Here is a 15,119-nt window from a genome sequence, read left to right as displayed (position 1 = left end):
GATCGGTTACAGCACATGTCCTTAACCGCGGATTTCCTTGTGTTTGGCTGCTCTTACTCGGGGGGGGGGGGGGGGGGGGGGGGAGGCGAGGGGGGAACAACCAGACCAACGCACCCAGACCCCCGGAAGGATGCTCCGAGAAATAAAAAGAGGGAGAGAAGGAAGAATTTGCACATAAAAATAGAAGCCCACGTAGACTGGCCATATATGGAGTACCGGGGACTTCGGAGGGATACCCTCTTCGGACCACCCCTTTGGCGGAGGAAATGGCTGCAGCGGGAGGCCCCCTTCCCCCCTCCCCGGGCGGTTCAGCCCCCGGCCATGGGGCCAGGGCCGGGGCTGGGGCCAGGGCCGTGTAGGGGCGGCGGAGGGGCGGCGGGGCCTCCCGGCCGCCGGAGCGCGGTGCGGCGGCGGCGGCGATGACTCAAAGCCGCTCGGGCCCCGCTCTGCCCCCCGCCCGCTCCCTCCTCCCCTCTCCGCTTCTCCCCCCCCGACCCCCCCGCCGGGAAGGGCTATTAAAAGCTGCTGACGTAGGAGCGGACGGCCATCTTTGATGAGGGCACGGCTCCCGGTCCATTGAAGAAGGAGCCCCGCAGGTCAGCAGCGGCTGTCCTTGCCTCCCAGCTGCGGCACCGAGCACCGACCCCGGCGGAGCACTGCACAAACCCAGGTACGGGCGGGGGGGCACCGGGGCACCGGCTGCGCAGGGGGGAGGGGGCCGTGAAAACGAAGCGAGAAAAGGTGTGATTTAAGGAGGAACCCGCTAGGCATTTTGTCCGCAGCCTCTCGGCTGCCGCAGGGCTGGAGGAAGGCGAGGGTGCGACGCCGCCAGCCTCATCCCCGGCTGGACCAGGGCGGAGGGAGCCGAGCTCTGCCTCTCCGCCGTGCCGGGGTGCCTCGGGGGGGCCGGGAGGCCGGAGGAGAAGGGGAACAAACCTCCATCCTCACCCCGGGCCGGGAGGAGCGGGCTGCGGGCTCCCGGGGGCTGCGCTGCGGCCGCGCGGGCACTGCAGCGCCCTTCCCGCAGCGCGGCGCCGTCAGCACCGCGGACAGCGGCGGCGGGAGGGGGGGCTTCAGCACCACGGACAGCTCCGGGGCACCGGCCCCTCGGCAGCCGGGGGTCGGCCCTTCAGCACCACGGACAGCTCCGGGGCTCGGCCCCTTAGCTCCGGGGGCTCTGTCCCTTCAGCACCACGGACAGCTCCCGGGGCAGCTCCGCGCGGGGCCCGCCGCAGGCAGCGCGCAGGCGGAGGCGGGCGCGCTGCAGAGCCCTGCGGCTCCGACACCCCCCCAAACACACACACCCCCCTCGACAGACAACCCCCCCTTACTGCCCCAAGCTGGCTCTTCCCCGGACGGGACCTCGGGCACAAAGCGTTGTGGGTTTGTGGGGTCTGACGGTGCCTCGACGTGATAATTTTTTAAAAGTTATTAATAATAATAATAATAATAAAATGTATATAGGGCGGGATGGCGGAATTGCGCGGCGTTCGGCCTCTCTCCCAGCCCGCTGCTGGGTGGCCTAAGGGCAGCGGGGTTACATAACCCTCGGTCTGGGGGCTCTGCAGCCTTGGGACAGGGGCACTGAGCCCCCTACGCAATGCGACACCCCCGGCTCCCCCGGCCCTCTCCCCTCTGTCCTTCCTGCTGCCCTGCACCCCAGTTTTCCGGTTCCCCTGGGCGCAGCTCGCTACTGGCAAAGTTGGGAACTTTGCTGCTTGCTGCAGGGCGAATAAACAAGGGGAGAAAGGGGGAGCGGGCTGGGTGTCCAGACACTGCGCCGCGTAGCTGCGTCAAACGAGGGCCGCGGGATCTGCCAGATTTACGTGCTTGGCTTGAGTAATTGCTGCTGGTTTCATTCCCAGCTGAAAAGGGGGCGGGGGGGGGAGGGGGGGGGGAAGGCTGGTCTGCGGTGGAGCCCGGGGGTGGCACAGCAGCCCCGCAAACCGTACCTGGCTGCAGCATCCACAAGGACGTACCTGTCCCTCTCCTCCCCATGCCGTCCTGGCTCTGGGCATGGAGCAGCTCTCCCAGCACCACGACAACACGAGGCTGGTGTGGGACAGTCACCTCTGTGGGGTCCCAGGGAAGGGCTGGGGCCAGCCAGGAGGCTGCGAGTGCTCCAGAGGGTACGGCTGGGGAAGCAGCTCCGTCCCAGGGCACCCGTCTCCCTGCATGTCACTACATCATGGCCAGAGATGCCAGTCTAGGAAAAAAGCAGCAGTGGTTTTCTGTTGCTTCTGCGTAGTGCAGAAGGGGTCAGCCAGGAGGACACCGCTGAAGAGTTTGATACCTAGGGCGAGTGACAAAGAGCCTGCAGAAGTCACAAAAAAAAAAAAAAAAAAAAAAAAAAAAGGTGCAAGCAGAACTGTTTGGAAAAGCAAGAGCTTGAGGCTGCCGCTGAAGTCAAGAGGACTTGCAGAAACTCAGCATGTTACGAAACAAAATGCAGCTAAATAGCAACCCCCAAATAAATGTAGTTTAACTTTCTACAGCTAACTAGAAAATTAGAGTGGGATATCCAAGAGCAGTCAGGACCAGGCTCTGTGACCATTGCACTCACGGGGGCAGGAAAATAAAGAACAGCAGAATCCAGCCAGCACCAAGCCCTCAAAATATATCTAATGAGACACAGCTCCAATTTGCCGATTTATTGCACTGGAGGTGGGAGCTGCTTTTCAGGTCAATGGAAAGCTTTTCATTCATTTCCATACGCTTTGGGCATGGCAACAAATAGCAAGATTAAATTGCTAAGGCAAATAAAGCACAGTCTATGCCTAATGCTTGCACTGCTTTAACTGAGCAAGGTAACTAATCAACATACTTCCCTCTTGGTATTAACAACTTAAGCAATTTTTAGGCTTTTGTGTCACAAGGCTACAGCTTCTGCATATGTAGCAACCCTCGGGGAAAAAAGGAAAATATATTGCAGAGTGCAGAGCTCACTTTGTTAACAGTTTCTTTTCTCAGGAATGTAGGAAAGCCTAGGAAGAGAGGGAATTGGTTTACATTTACCCTGGCTCTTCACACAATTACTCTTTTTCTGATAATTTTTCCTGAATCTCTCATAAGTCTTTATAATATAATCACAGTACTTTCATTTATACATATCTAAACACAGGCTCGCACACACATATTTCAGAAATTTCTAGGGTTAGAAGCCAGGTAAAACCACAACAAATGTAGACTGACTTTGGCCTTCACTATTTTTCTACCTGGGAAGTTTCTTCCACCACTACAAACAGTCACCTTTGGGCTGGGCGGGTGCCAGGTAACCTGTAACAGTAGAATTGTTTGAGCTTTTGAGAGCATCTAACGGAGAGAAGAAAAACGCATTGCTTGAGAACTGCAGCAGGATGCAGGGCTCAGGCAGATCACAATTACCTCCAGGAAGCTCGACTTTGGAGCAGGCACAAGAGCTCACGTATCTACTCCTGGGAGAATTGGATATAGTTTGTCAAGGCCATCAGTTGTCAGAGAATAGTTAATTTCTTTTGCCCCGTCATTTTTGAGCCTTAACGGATATCTGTGCCCTTAGCTTTGATAAACTCTGTCTTTCTTCCTTACTGACTTTGCAGATTCAGCTCCTGCATCGAATTATAACAAACACTGAAATAAACAAATTGTGTTCCTAGCTCTCGTCTATCGCCCCTTTGTTACTGCCTCCACAAATACGCAGATACGCACTCCCACCAGCAAAAGCTGCTTCTCATCAGATGATAATTGTCAATATGCTGTTCCACATCCCACTGCATTTTCTAGGACTTTGCTTTCTACTGGGCCCAAACAGAATTCAACTCCATAGGCTCACAGTTGTTCCTTCCTGCTTTACGATCATCCTATGGCTGATGTTGTGAGACTCAAAATGGCTTGAGCATTAGTGGGTTGGAGTGGCCTAGAGGAAGTGTTTGGACCATTTGCCCTGGTATTCGAGAATGAAGTTTAGATTTGCCTTTACATCTTTCATTGTTTTTGCTTGCTATTTCCTCCTCTCTTACCTCATCTTTGTGCCCACCTGCAATCTTCTTTTCCTTGTTTTAAAGAGCACCATAATGAAAGAAACAAACTTGGACAAAGGATTAACACCCTGATGGGCAGAGAGCTGAATGTGGACTTCTGATTTTGATTATTCCAAGGTGTCTTATCCAAAGCCAGATGAAATCAAGGAAACTACTTCCAGTGGTAACTTTGGATGAGGCTCTGAATAAGCTCGTCAGTCAGGCTGCATGGTGCTAGAGATAAGCACAGGGTATGGAAAACATCTTGCTCCCAGCAATGGGCATGTATTGATTAGCCCTGCAGTCCAAGAGGAAATCCTGCACGTCATTTTGTGGGACTTGTAACAGAGACGACATTTAGTAGTTCAGGTTTTTCAAAGGGAAAAAAGTGGTGTGGATATATCCCCTCTGAAATATAGTGGTACACTGTAATATTGAAGAGAATTCAATAATTGCATTACATCTTTTGCTTTTTCCCTTTCCTTCCTTCCTTCCTTCCTTCCTTCCTTCCTTCCTTCCTTCCTTCCTTCCTTCCTTCCTTCCTTCCTTCCTTCCTTCCTTCCTTCCTTCTTTTCTTTTTTCTTTCTTTCTTTCTTTCTTTCTTGAGAGATAAGGTATCTCATTCACTGAAGAAAGCTGTACTCTAGTACAAGCATGTGGAGAAGAAAGAAAGAAATACTGAGTAATTAATCATGGTTGTTTCTGGCCTTTGAAAGCTTTTTTTTTTTTTTTTTTTTAAGCTAACAATGCACCATTTCTCTTTTTATAGGGGATTTAACTTATTATTGGGCCACACTGTTGATTGGTGTGCATTGGCATACCTGAGTGCTGCGTTATACTGCAAGCTGATGAATTCCCGAGCTGTGGCTCACCATTCATGTTTTAAAACAGAAAGCCGTGTACTTGCTGAAGGAGTGCTTTTTTTTCTAGGAACAGAAGTATCTCGAAATGGTTTTCCCCCAAACCCTATTTGCACCAGTCTGGTTGTTCGTTGTCGCAGATTCTCAGACAACGTTCAAGTAGCTGTCTGCCTCACGAACGGTGACAGCAAGCAATGATGAAGCAGTGGAGTGGGAATACTGCATGTTCTGGCTGTATTTCAGGTTGGGTTCTGCTGCACTCTGCTGGTATATAACTTCAGCAGAACTTTTTCGATGCTGTAAAACCCAGGAACACAGTCAAGTTTTCCCCAGGTGCACATTTGTGTGCAGAAAAAGTCAGAACTGTATAAATGAATGTGTAATAAAATGAAACCTGCACTTTCAGGTGAATTGATGTGGTCTGATTTCACGGACTGCATTTCCTAGCAGTACTCATTCATTCTTTCCCCACTGGGAAGTAATGGAAAGTTTTTGTGCATTCCAATAAATACACAGGAAAATTATGCATCTTCCCCCAAGTCCTTTAAGGCAGTGTTTTTAATTCTTTGGCTACTCAGCCACATTGCTGGTGCAGTAGAACAAAGTCAAAGCAAAGTCTTACTGTACACATTTCTAAACCAGAAAGAGAACTTTTTTAATACATTTTTATACGTTATAGCGTACTTTGTGCTTTTAATATGATGGAGTTATTCTACCAGAGTTTGCTGGCAGAATTCACTAGCAAAATTATAGTTACCAGAGCCTGTGTCGGTGCTAATAACTAAAACGCATATCTTAGACCATGATTATAGAAGGATGCTTCATGTATGTGATTTTTAAAATTATTGCAAGATTTCCTATTTCTTACTCAGAAGCTACCAAATGACAGGGAGTTGCACATGCAGAGGCACTAAAGAGTGTTTTCTGGGGCACGTTTGCGATTTCCCATTGATCACTTCCATCTCCTACATTTTCTCAGTTCTGTATTCTCACTAAAAATCCCAGCCTGCGAATCTCCAAATGCTTTCACAGTCACCGGCCTGTAAAAGAGACTAGAGCACTACTGCAGAGTGGGCTGAAAACTGAAGGCTCTGATCACATCGCAGCTATGGTGTTTGTCACAAGTTCTTCATTTGTTATATTACTCTCCACCCCAATAGAGGAACTCTGTTTCTCAGTTGCAATGCATTTTTACCAGACAAAGTAGATTTGTTTTTCATACAAACCAGCAATTTGGAAGATGTGCCAACTGCTCCTTTGGTTCCTTCCCCTCTCCTGGAAATTATAGCTCACGGTGGAACTGCACACACACCAGTTCATTGATCTGCCCTACAGAGGTAAACATTTCCTCCAGCTACTCTAAAAAATGTCATGAAACAAAAGTATACTTCAGAAGAGCTGATCTGTCAAAATAGCGTTACCATTCACTGATTTTTTTAAAACAGGAACAGAAGTCTTCCATGCATATTTAAGTATCTTTTAAAAGAAAATGTACTAAAATTAACTTCACCACGCTTCAGATGCAAATGAAAGTTTTCTTTCCCCCCTCCGTGTCAGTATTTTTGGTTTAGTCTTGTTCCCATTCACATCCTTAGACACCTCACCATTTACCTCACAGGGCCTCAGACGAGCTGTCATTTCTGTAGGCACGAGGGAGTCACTGTTTGATTCAGCCCTGCGTTGCTCCCGCCTGGCTGGCCTCTGTTCCACCTGCACACACGGGCACGCACCTCACAGAGCTCAAGCAGTGCTGACCCCATAGGTGACCCACATTGTTCGGTGAGAAGTTTCTGTTGTCTGTTTATTAGGCACAGCCATCTCTCATGAACGATTTGTTCTTGCAGGAAGCACTGAGAAAGCTATCACAGTTTGCGTGGACTAGGGATGTTCAGTCATTTTAGCTTCAGATATTGTTGCTTAGTGATTAAAGCACAGGGTCTGCACATAGAATATTGGGATTCAGGTGGAAGTATCACACACTAGATAAATATAACCTTTGTCAAGTGCCTCAATTACCTTCACAAGAAAGAACTGAGATTAAAACAACTTTTAGTTTGCATTCCACAGCTTCAGGTGCAGGACAAGTATTCCATATCTTTGGAAGGATATTTTTATGTATGTTGGAGCACAGCAGTCTCCACTGCCTCATGTTGGTGACCTAAAAATTGACCCATGCAACATTCTCCCAATGTGGGTGTGTATCACTTACTTTGCCTTCAAGGGGATGGTACAAATGATTGTCCCCTCCAAGTGGGTGGGAGGCTTGGCTGGAAGGCACCAGATAGTACCAGAACATTCGTACCACATTCATAGCAGCAAGAGGAGAAAACGATCTCAGGCCAGAGGGCAGATGGAACAGTCACATTTGGTTGTGCTCCCATGGCCAGACGTAACAGGCCACGAGAGCGGGGCTGAGCCCTTTTTGTTCAACAGCACCAGTGCCAAACTGGCAAGGCGACAGCTGAATATACAACTCGGACATGTTTCATGAATATTTGAACATTTCAGCCAAACATTTGCTTTTCCGGAGAGCATTCACCTAAGTGACACTCAAGTATGTGAAAAGTCCTCAAGAAACAAACTGAGGTATGCGAAGCCAATTAAACCGGAATTCACCGCTGACTTCTAACAGCCCTTCTCCCCAGAGAAGCATTTGTTTTATTTGCTCAGCTGTATGGGAACGTGTATTGGTTGCCTAACCTTTTGAAGGATTTCCTACAGGTTTTTGCCATTAAAAACATGTTCTTGAGATATGGCACCCATTTTTCTGATTCTTGATAATACACATCTTTTATTATACCAACAAGGGTAGCGGGGACAGAAAGGCCAACGGCAGCAAATGGTTTTAAAATGCCTCTTGATAAATTCATGAAGGGGATTATATGTTGGTGGTCACAAGAGACTAGACCAGAAAAGGCAGCAAGTCCCTTCAAGTCTGATTTTCCTAAGAGGTTTTCCTTATTTAAAAAAAAAAAAAAGAGAGAGTGAAAAAAAAAAGAAAGAAAGAAAGAAAAAGAAAGGCCTGGATGGCTCTCTGCTCTGGTGGAGGCTTGTCAGTTTAGCTCATTTTAGGGTTGAGCACAGCAAGAAAGAGACAGTGGAAAAAACCCTGGAGGCGCCAGGAATGCACGGAGTATAATTTATGATATTCTAGACCACTTTTGTAACGTAACAGTAGGGCCATCTGCATGCCTCCAATTTTCAATATTAGCAAGGTATTTTTAAATCATTGCATTGTCTAGTTCCTTTTTTCTTAATTAACTGTTCTAAATGGTACAAAATGCTCCTGGAGTAACTTCTGGACTCTGAGGATGATTTTCTGAGCCTGGTAAACAATAACTGATGTGCATTTCTGACAGGTTGACAAATAATAATGCAAGGGAGCTGGAGGCACCACAAGACCAGGGTTAGCTATGGTAGTACTCTAATTCCCAGATTAGTGCCCAGGGCACTTAATGTTACAGTATTAAGCCGGATGATAGGTGGTAGCATGTGACAGAAGAGCCTAGCAGCACCTCTTGCCCTCTTGGAGGCCTCAGTAACTCCGCTGTCTTTTAGTTTCTTGGGAGTTTGCGGTCTCTTCCCAGTCCCACCTCACCTCACCCAGCCTGAGCTTTCTGCTCTCTTTTTATTTCCCAAATGATGTGAGGGAAACCACCGTACCAGGAGATGGAGATGCAAGGAAAGAATTTACAGCCAGGATATGGTTTACATGGTCAAAGCACATCAGGGACTGGAATCAAAATCTAGTCTCCTTGAGACATGGCCACCTGTACACAGCCTCCCTCTGTTTTAGAGCTTTAACAAAAGTAGAGTCAGGGAAGCCAGAGGGAGATTCAGTGATGGAAAAAAAACTGCATTGCTCAACCCTATCTTAATTTCTCTAGGTTATAGTGAGCAGCAGTCTCAGCAAGCAGCATGGTACCTAACAGCCCCGTTCAGGACAGGGGGCTCAGTGTGCTAGTATGGACAGAGGAGGGTTTATACAACATGGGGCACACGTAACATGAACGGGCAAGCAGGGAAAGAGTAGCAAGACAGAAACACAGTGCAGGGGGGGTTGAAGAGCTGACTGGGCTCCTGGCCACATCAGCACCATCAGTGCTTCCTTCTCCTTTGCCTGGCCCTTTCACTGAGAGGCCACAAAAGGTTACTCATCAGTAGCCCCCCTAAAGACTATGGGGCTTTTCCAAATTAACTGTTTCTCCAGCAGTACTACTATCCAGTCTTGGTTTCAAGAGTGCCAGTGGTGGAGAATGACAATGCATGCTTTTTAACTGAACAGTGAAATCCCACAAGTTTTTCATTGTGGACGCAACCATTTGTCCGCAAAGTTATTAAATTGCTACTTAGATTGATGAGAAGCTCTACTGCTGGCCTGCTATGATTTTCCCACTTTCACTCCTATTTCTTTATGGAATAATACTTACCTTCCTTTGTATTGTTCATATTCTCAAGAGCTCTGTTCTTTCCCAGTTAGGATCTCATTATAATTCTGTTCCTTGCTCTCAGAAAGTCTTTTCTTGCACTTAAGAGATTACAAACAAAGGTTTTAAAAGATTCCCCAGCCTGGCAGGTGACAAGATAAAGCACTGATCCAGTGGCCAGGCCAAATTCTGTGATGCTGGGAGATTAGACCTTCAAGTACAGAATGTGGGACTCCAGAGCTGTTTAGAGATTTCAGTTTCTTTATCTTCTTTTCAAGGTCTAGCCCGTTTTTGTGGTGACATCTCCAAGAGGTATGTTGTACATGCAGATGATCTCCAGACAATAAACTCTTCCATTCATGCCTGCAACCAGAATTTATTTCTCAAAACAATCTACTTTCCATAAGAAGTCAGAGTGCCTTCAAAATTTAATCAAGTTTTCCGTTATCATCAAGTTAGTGTTTCAGAGACACAAAGCTGAGCAAAACATTAATGACTGCTATCTACTCACTGCAGTATTTGAGACAAGCACACTCATTCTGCAGCACTTACATCAAAAATAAAAGCAAACCACTGTTTGTGATATCACAAGGCAGAGCCCAGACTTTCTCATTTAGCTAGAAAGCCTAAAAAAAGGCACTCTTTTCAAGTGTGTTAGAAATAGAAGCCTATTTTAGAAGAGACATGAAGTTATCAGTGCAAATTAATAGCGCCAGATGGGGGGTTAAATTACTGCCTCACAGCTGAAGTCATGAGACAGAACGAAAGTGGTAGACTATAAAAAGGGCATCACCAGAAGTGATGAGATCCCACTGTGAGGTGGGATTTGTGAACGCCACGCTCATGCTTGTAAGCAGTTGCTCAGATGAATGGGTTTACGGGCCAGAGCGCAGGAGAGACAGGAAAAAAAGTCACAGTAATTTGAAAGCTCACGTAGGAATAGGAAGTAGCTCACATAGAGTAGGAATAATGTTTTTTTCCTATCTCATCCCCACTTTCAGTGGGTAAAGAGAACTGGGAGTGAAAGAACACTTTTGCTAACTATGAACGGGGCAAGGGAAAAAACAAGGAAGCATCACAGAAAAATGTTCTGATACCGAGTCCTCAGCACAAAAAGGACATTCCAAAAAACAAGTAAGGACATTTTTGCAGTCTTTTAGATGAGCATTTGGAATATCAGTGTTCTGTGGCATAAAGGCCTACAGGAATGCACCAGAAATACTTGTGTAGACTTTTAGCAACCAGAGGGCTGCAAACCTGCCACGGGCAGGTCCTCTCAGGCAGAATTAGCCCTTCTTCGGCTGACAGACCATGCCTGGAATGAGACATCCTGCAGAGCTGAAAGAGCCAGAACAATAGGTACAAGAAAAAGAAATTGTTTCAGGGGCAGGGCACTTCCCATTTCAACCGAGCATTTAGTCCCAGAGGCTTAGCTGGGGTAAATCAGCACAGCACCACTGCAATCAGGACAGCAAACCTCATTGGCACTGTGTGGAGATCCTGACAACAACTGACTTAAAAACACACTTTAGGAGGAAGAGGAAGGTCTTTCTGGCAGTAATTAAGCACTTTTTAACTCTCTGGACACAACAACAAAGGGGCCTATTAAAAAAGCAAGCCTCTCAAGTGCAAAAGCATTAATAATGCATAGCTGCAGCACGCAGAAGACAAGCTGTGGAGCTGCTCCTCCTTTGCAAGGCAAGAGCAGTGTGAGGCCGAGCACACGGTGCAGGGTGGAGGTTCAGGAAGCACTGAACACCATGCCTCATGTGCGCTTGTCGTCTTCTGCATGCCACTATGTACATCCCCTGCCTAAATCTCAGAGTTTATAACAATTTAATTCACTGTCTGAGAAACCAGGCAAAGAGCTACATATGCACAGTCATGCAGTGGATTATACAAGGCAGGAATAGAGCCTATTCTCATCCAGTTGAGCTCACTAGGAATTTCGCTATGAATCACGTGTCTGAAGGAGAACTTGGCCAGGTCCTCTCTCCAAAATGGCAGAGCAGAACTGAGTCACCACTACTGAATCAGTTCTTTCAGTCCAGAGCAGGAGCAAAGCTGAGAAAAATGTCTCATCAGCACCTCAGTAATCACACGGCTGAGGTACTCTTAAGGCACATCGCATCTGAAGAAGCAAGAGAAGAATTTGCAGCATATAAATTATATAGTGAAACCCCAATAATCTTTCTGACTTTGGGGACTGCTCACAACAAATTGTGATTTTTCTTGACTTCCTTCTCATTTGAAATTATTTGCTGAATCATTTTAGAGAAAATCATTTCTAGATATTCAGCCTGCTCTTTGCACACATTTGAAGCTCCACCAGTGCTGCATTTCTTCAATTTCATGTGCGGAGCACAAGGGCTTTCTGCTCCCATGCTGAGTGTGCAAAGGCTGCAGATGCGGCAACAGTGTAAAGCCTGTGTTTCAATCCAGAAATTGCTCACTGTGAATATTCTTAATTAAACAGTTAAAAAAAATGATGCTTTGGCAACTATTACTTCGTGTAATTTGGTCCACAAGATTTTTGATAGGAGCCCTAAAAGTCCTAAAAGAGTCAGGTGAAATGATATTTTGAGGCATCAGGAGGATGCTATTAAAAATGCAGCTCTGCAGTTGTAGGTATGTTGGTCACATTTTCTCAGCTGAGCTACCACATTCAGCTATGCAGAAATAGCAACCGTCTCCAGCAACAGTCACAAGAGATGCTGCCCCCAAAGAATCGTATTGAGCAAAGAATATCCAGGATAGCGATTTAGCTTGTCTGGATTATAACTTCCCCCACAGAAGCTTTAACATTGTTAAAAGGCCTCCTAAAGGAAGATGACAGGCTATTCAGGTCTGCCATGAGTGAAACAGAGCAACAAATGGCAAGTGCAGGCAGGCTGTGTTATAGTATGATGCAGTTATATGAAATATTTTAAGTTGCTGGGGATACTGAAACAAAAGCAATCTGAATTTTAGGAAATCACTTTCTCTGCTGCCATGTGTTGTAATATGGGGAAGAACTGCAAAACTGGCTTTGAACCAGTGAGGTATAAAAAGTTTTTGTTGCCTGGTTGACAAGCTCATTTTCACGAACTCATGCCCAAGAATCACAGATGGGACATAGCACACAGTAGCATGAGATCAAAAAGCTCACCTCTCAAGCCAGAGGTGAGCTGCATTGACCTGAGATAGAGATTTGGGATCTGCTACGTAAAATCTATTATTGAAATTGTCAGGACCTGTCTCTCTTCACAGGAAGAGGTGTGCATGTGGACTTGTAACGGTCAGCAGCAATCTGGCATTCTTTGAGCAAATTAAACACACTGCAGGACTGCCAAATACAGATGGACCAAAGGGAAATGTCCAGATGTAACTGCAGATGTCATAGGAAATTAAGCCATTCACTTGTGTTTGTGATTCAAGAAGTTCTCTTTCTAGGTCAGATGACAGTTTAGCTGGCCATTACTGCAAACATCTCTGACTGTTCTTGAAGTTTTCTACTTAGAACTCACAAAAAAAGCAAAAGATAAGCACCATTTTTTATGAAAAGCACATTATAAAACCATGTGAAGAATTAACTTTATAAAGGTTAACAATGAAGGGAGTAAGATGTTAAAGGATGAGATTTTCTAATACCTAATAAAAGATAAATTGAAGAAAAGAGTTGCAAACATTTCTTGCCTCTGTGAAAAGCAATACTGTCTCTTTTGCTTATGTGAAAAAGAAAGCATTTGTTCTTGTAGATAAAATTATTGCTTGTGATTAATTAGATTTTTGAGTAAACTACCAGTCAAGTTTACTAATCTGTACTGTTGCTGTGTCCTGTGGCATTATATTTCAGTATAGATGTTATCTATAGGTAACTGAGAGACAAGCAAATAGAATGCAGAAAAATTGTCTGCTTAATAAATCAGACCAGCAAATAGAAACATTCTTCAACTAGTGCTGTTGAAATTAATTTATTTCATAATTCATTTACTCACTCTGTATGTATCTCCATTACTGCTTAAACTAGTTGGCATTTCCGAAATGAGGACATTTCCATTACACGTTAACACTTGAAAGCTCAGAATGTGAAGTACTGGGGGAAATTCAGTATTTTAAATGAGAATTTTAACCCACTTTCTACTTATTCCAATACAAAGAGAACACAACTTCCCTCCAGAGGTAATACTACAGCATTTATTTTAGTAGCTGATTAACAAGCATGTGTGCATAAAGTGTGACAAAGTAGTCCGAACTCTAGCCACTGAAAATGCACATTTGCTTTGCAAATATAGAAAAGGAATATATATATTTATATATATAAAATATATTTGCAAATATAGAAAAGGAGCCATTTTTGTCAATGCTGCAAAAAGGTTAAGAATAATTTTAGGTTAAGAATAATTTAAGGTTAAGAATAATTTTAGTACCTGTGCTTTATTTCATTTTCTGCAAAGCTTCCATTATCTATGAAATTAAGAGTTTTAATCTTCTTAGTAAGCTTTTTGATCATTATTTGATGAGTTTATAAAATCAGTGTATTGCACATTTCTAAGGAAATTGAAAACTTTTTTTTTGGTTGTTTGTTTCTTTGCTTACTTGTGTCTGTCTATGTATCTGGCAGAAGTCTAGTTTAACTCCTGCCAAAGAGTCTATACTGCTCAATGACATTTGTACTGTTGTTTAGTCCAACCCCCTTAAAGCATTTAGACTGATTATAGACTGCAGAGCCAAGAAATACTGATATACAATCAGAACTAGAGAGAGAAGAGGACAAAGTTTTGTTGCTTGTGCTTTGGAGATGTTAAAAAAGCTTTTCTAGTCTCATAGCTTTGGAGCTGGAAATATAGTCAAAGTGGGAAATGTTTACATCTCATGTTTGGGTGATATCAAGCAGATGAAGAGTGATTGGCCTTACCATGGATGAGCCATTTCTGGAGATGACAGATTAGATGTCTGGGATAATATGGAAGCTGTGCTTGGCAGCCTCTAATATGGGTTCCTGTCTCTTCTGGAAATAGCATCAAGCATAAAGATGTATGGCCTTGAACGTTTTACAGGCTGAAGTAGTGAATGCTGTGCCTTGTTTCAAAAAGGACCATATTTCCTTAAAAAGGCAAACACTTGGAGAAATCATATTTTAATACTGATGGTCTTACTGAATTATTTATTTTACTTGTATCAAGATACACATTTGTAGTTGATCCCTCATGGTGCCTTCTGGGTACCTGCTCTGGTCTTAGGCTCTCAGAGGAGAAAAGCACCCACTGCAATGGCTGCAAAAGGGTACATCAAGGGTCCGAGGCTATGTATTAGTCAGAAGAAATTGCCAAGCTTCTTGCAGGGAGGTGATTTTGGAAATACCTGAAATGCTCTTGTTTTAGGATCTTCTTCCGTCTAGTTTCTGAGTTGATCATGGTTTGAGATTGCCCTTGCTCTCCAGGAGTGGATAACTACTGACGCTCAGAGGACAGGTTCCTTCCTTCCTTCCTTCCTTCCTTCCTTCCTTCCTTCCTTCCTTCCTTCCTTCCGTCCTTCCGTCCTTCCGTCCTTCCGTCCTTCCGTCCTTCCGTCCTTCCGCCCGTCCTTCCGTCCTTCCGTCCTTCTGTCCTTTTTTCTGTCCATCCTTCCATCCTTCCGTTCTTCTGTCCTTCCATCCTTCCTTCCCTCCTTCCATCCTTCCTTCCGTCTGTCCTTCTGTCCTTCCTTCTTGCCTTCCTGCCTTCTCTCCTTCCTTCTTTTCTTTCCTGGGTCTGTGCAAGAAGCTGCTTATGCCATGGATTTCCATGGATTTGCCCATAGGCCTTTAGTAGGTGGCCGATAGTGCTCCCAGGTGGTTATGGTCTTTATGTCTG

The 15,119-nt window shown here is 45.3% G+C and overlaps 1 protein-coding gene across 2 annotated transcripts in view; it reads left to right on the top strand.

The window, feature by feature from the left end:
* The first annotated feature begins 255 nt into the window (after positions 1-255).
* Positions 256-15,119, top strand: part of SNAP25 (synaptosome associated protein 25) — a 62,540-nt gene continuing 47,676 nt past the window's right edge. Inside the window, exon 1 of one of the 2 annotated variants that reach the window (XM_080585576.1) lies at positions 256-670. The gene's annotated coding sequence lies outside the window, so the exon portion shown is untranslated. The remainder of the gene's footprint in view (positions 671-15,119) is intronic. The other variant, XM_080585577.1, reaches the window with a different exon arrangement.

The sequence above is a fragment of the Anser brachyrhynchus genome, assembly GCF_964034855.1.
Source record: "Anser brachyrhynchus genome assembly, chromosome: 3".
Taxonomy (NCBI): Eukaryota; Metazoa; Chordata; class Aves; order Anseriformes; family Anatidae; genus Anser; species Anser brachyrhynchus.
This window is presented reverse-complemented; position numbering and strand designations above follow the sequence as displayed.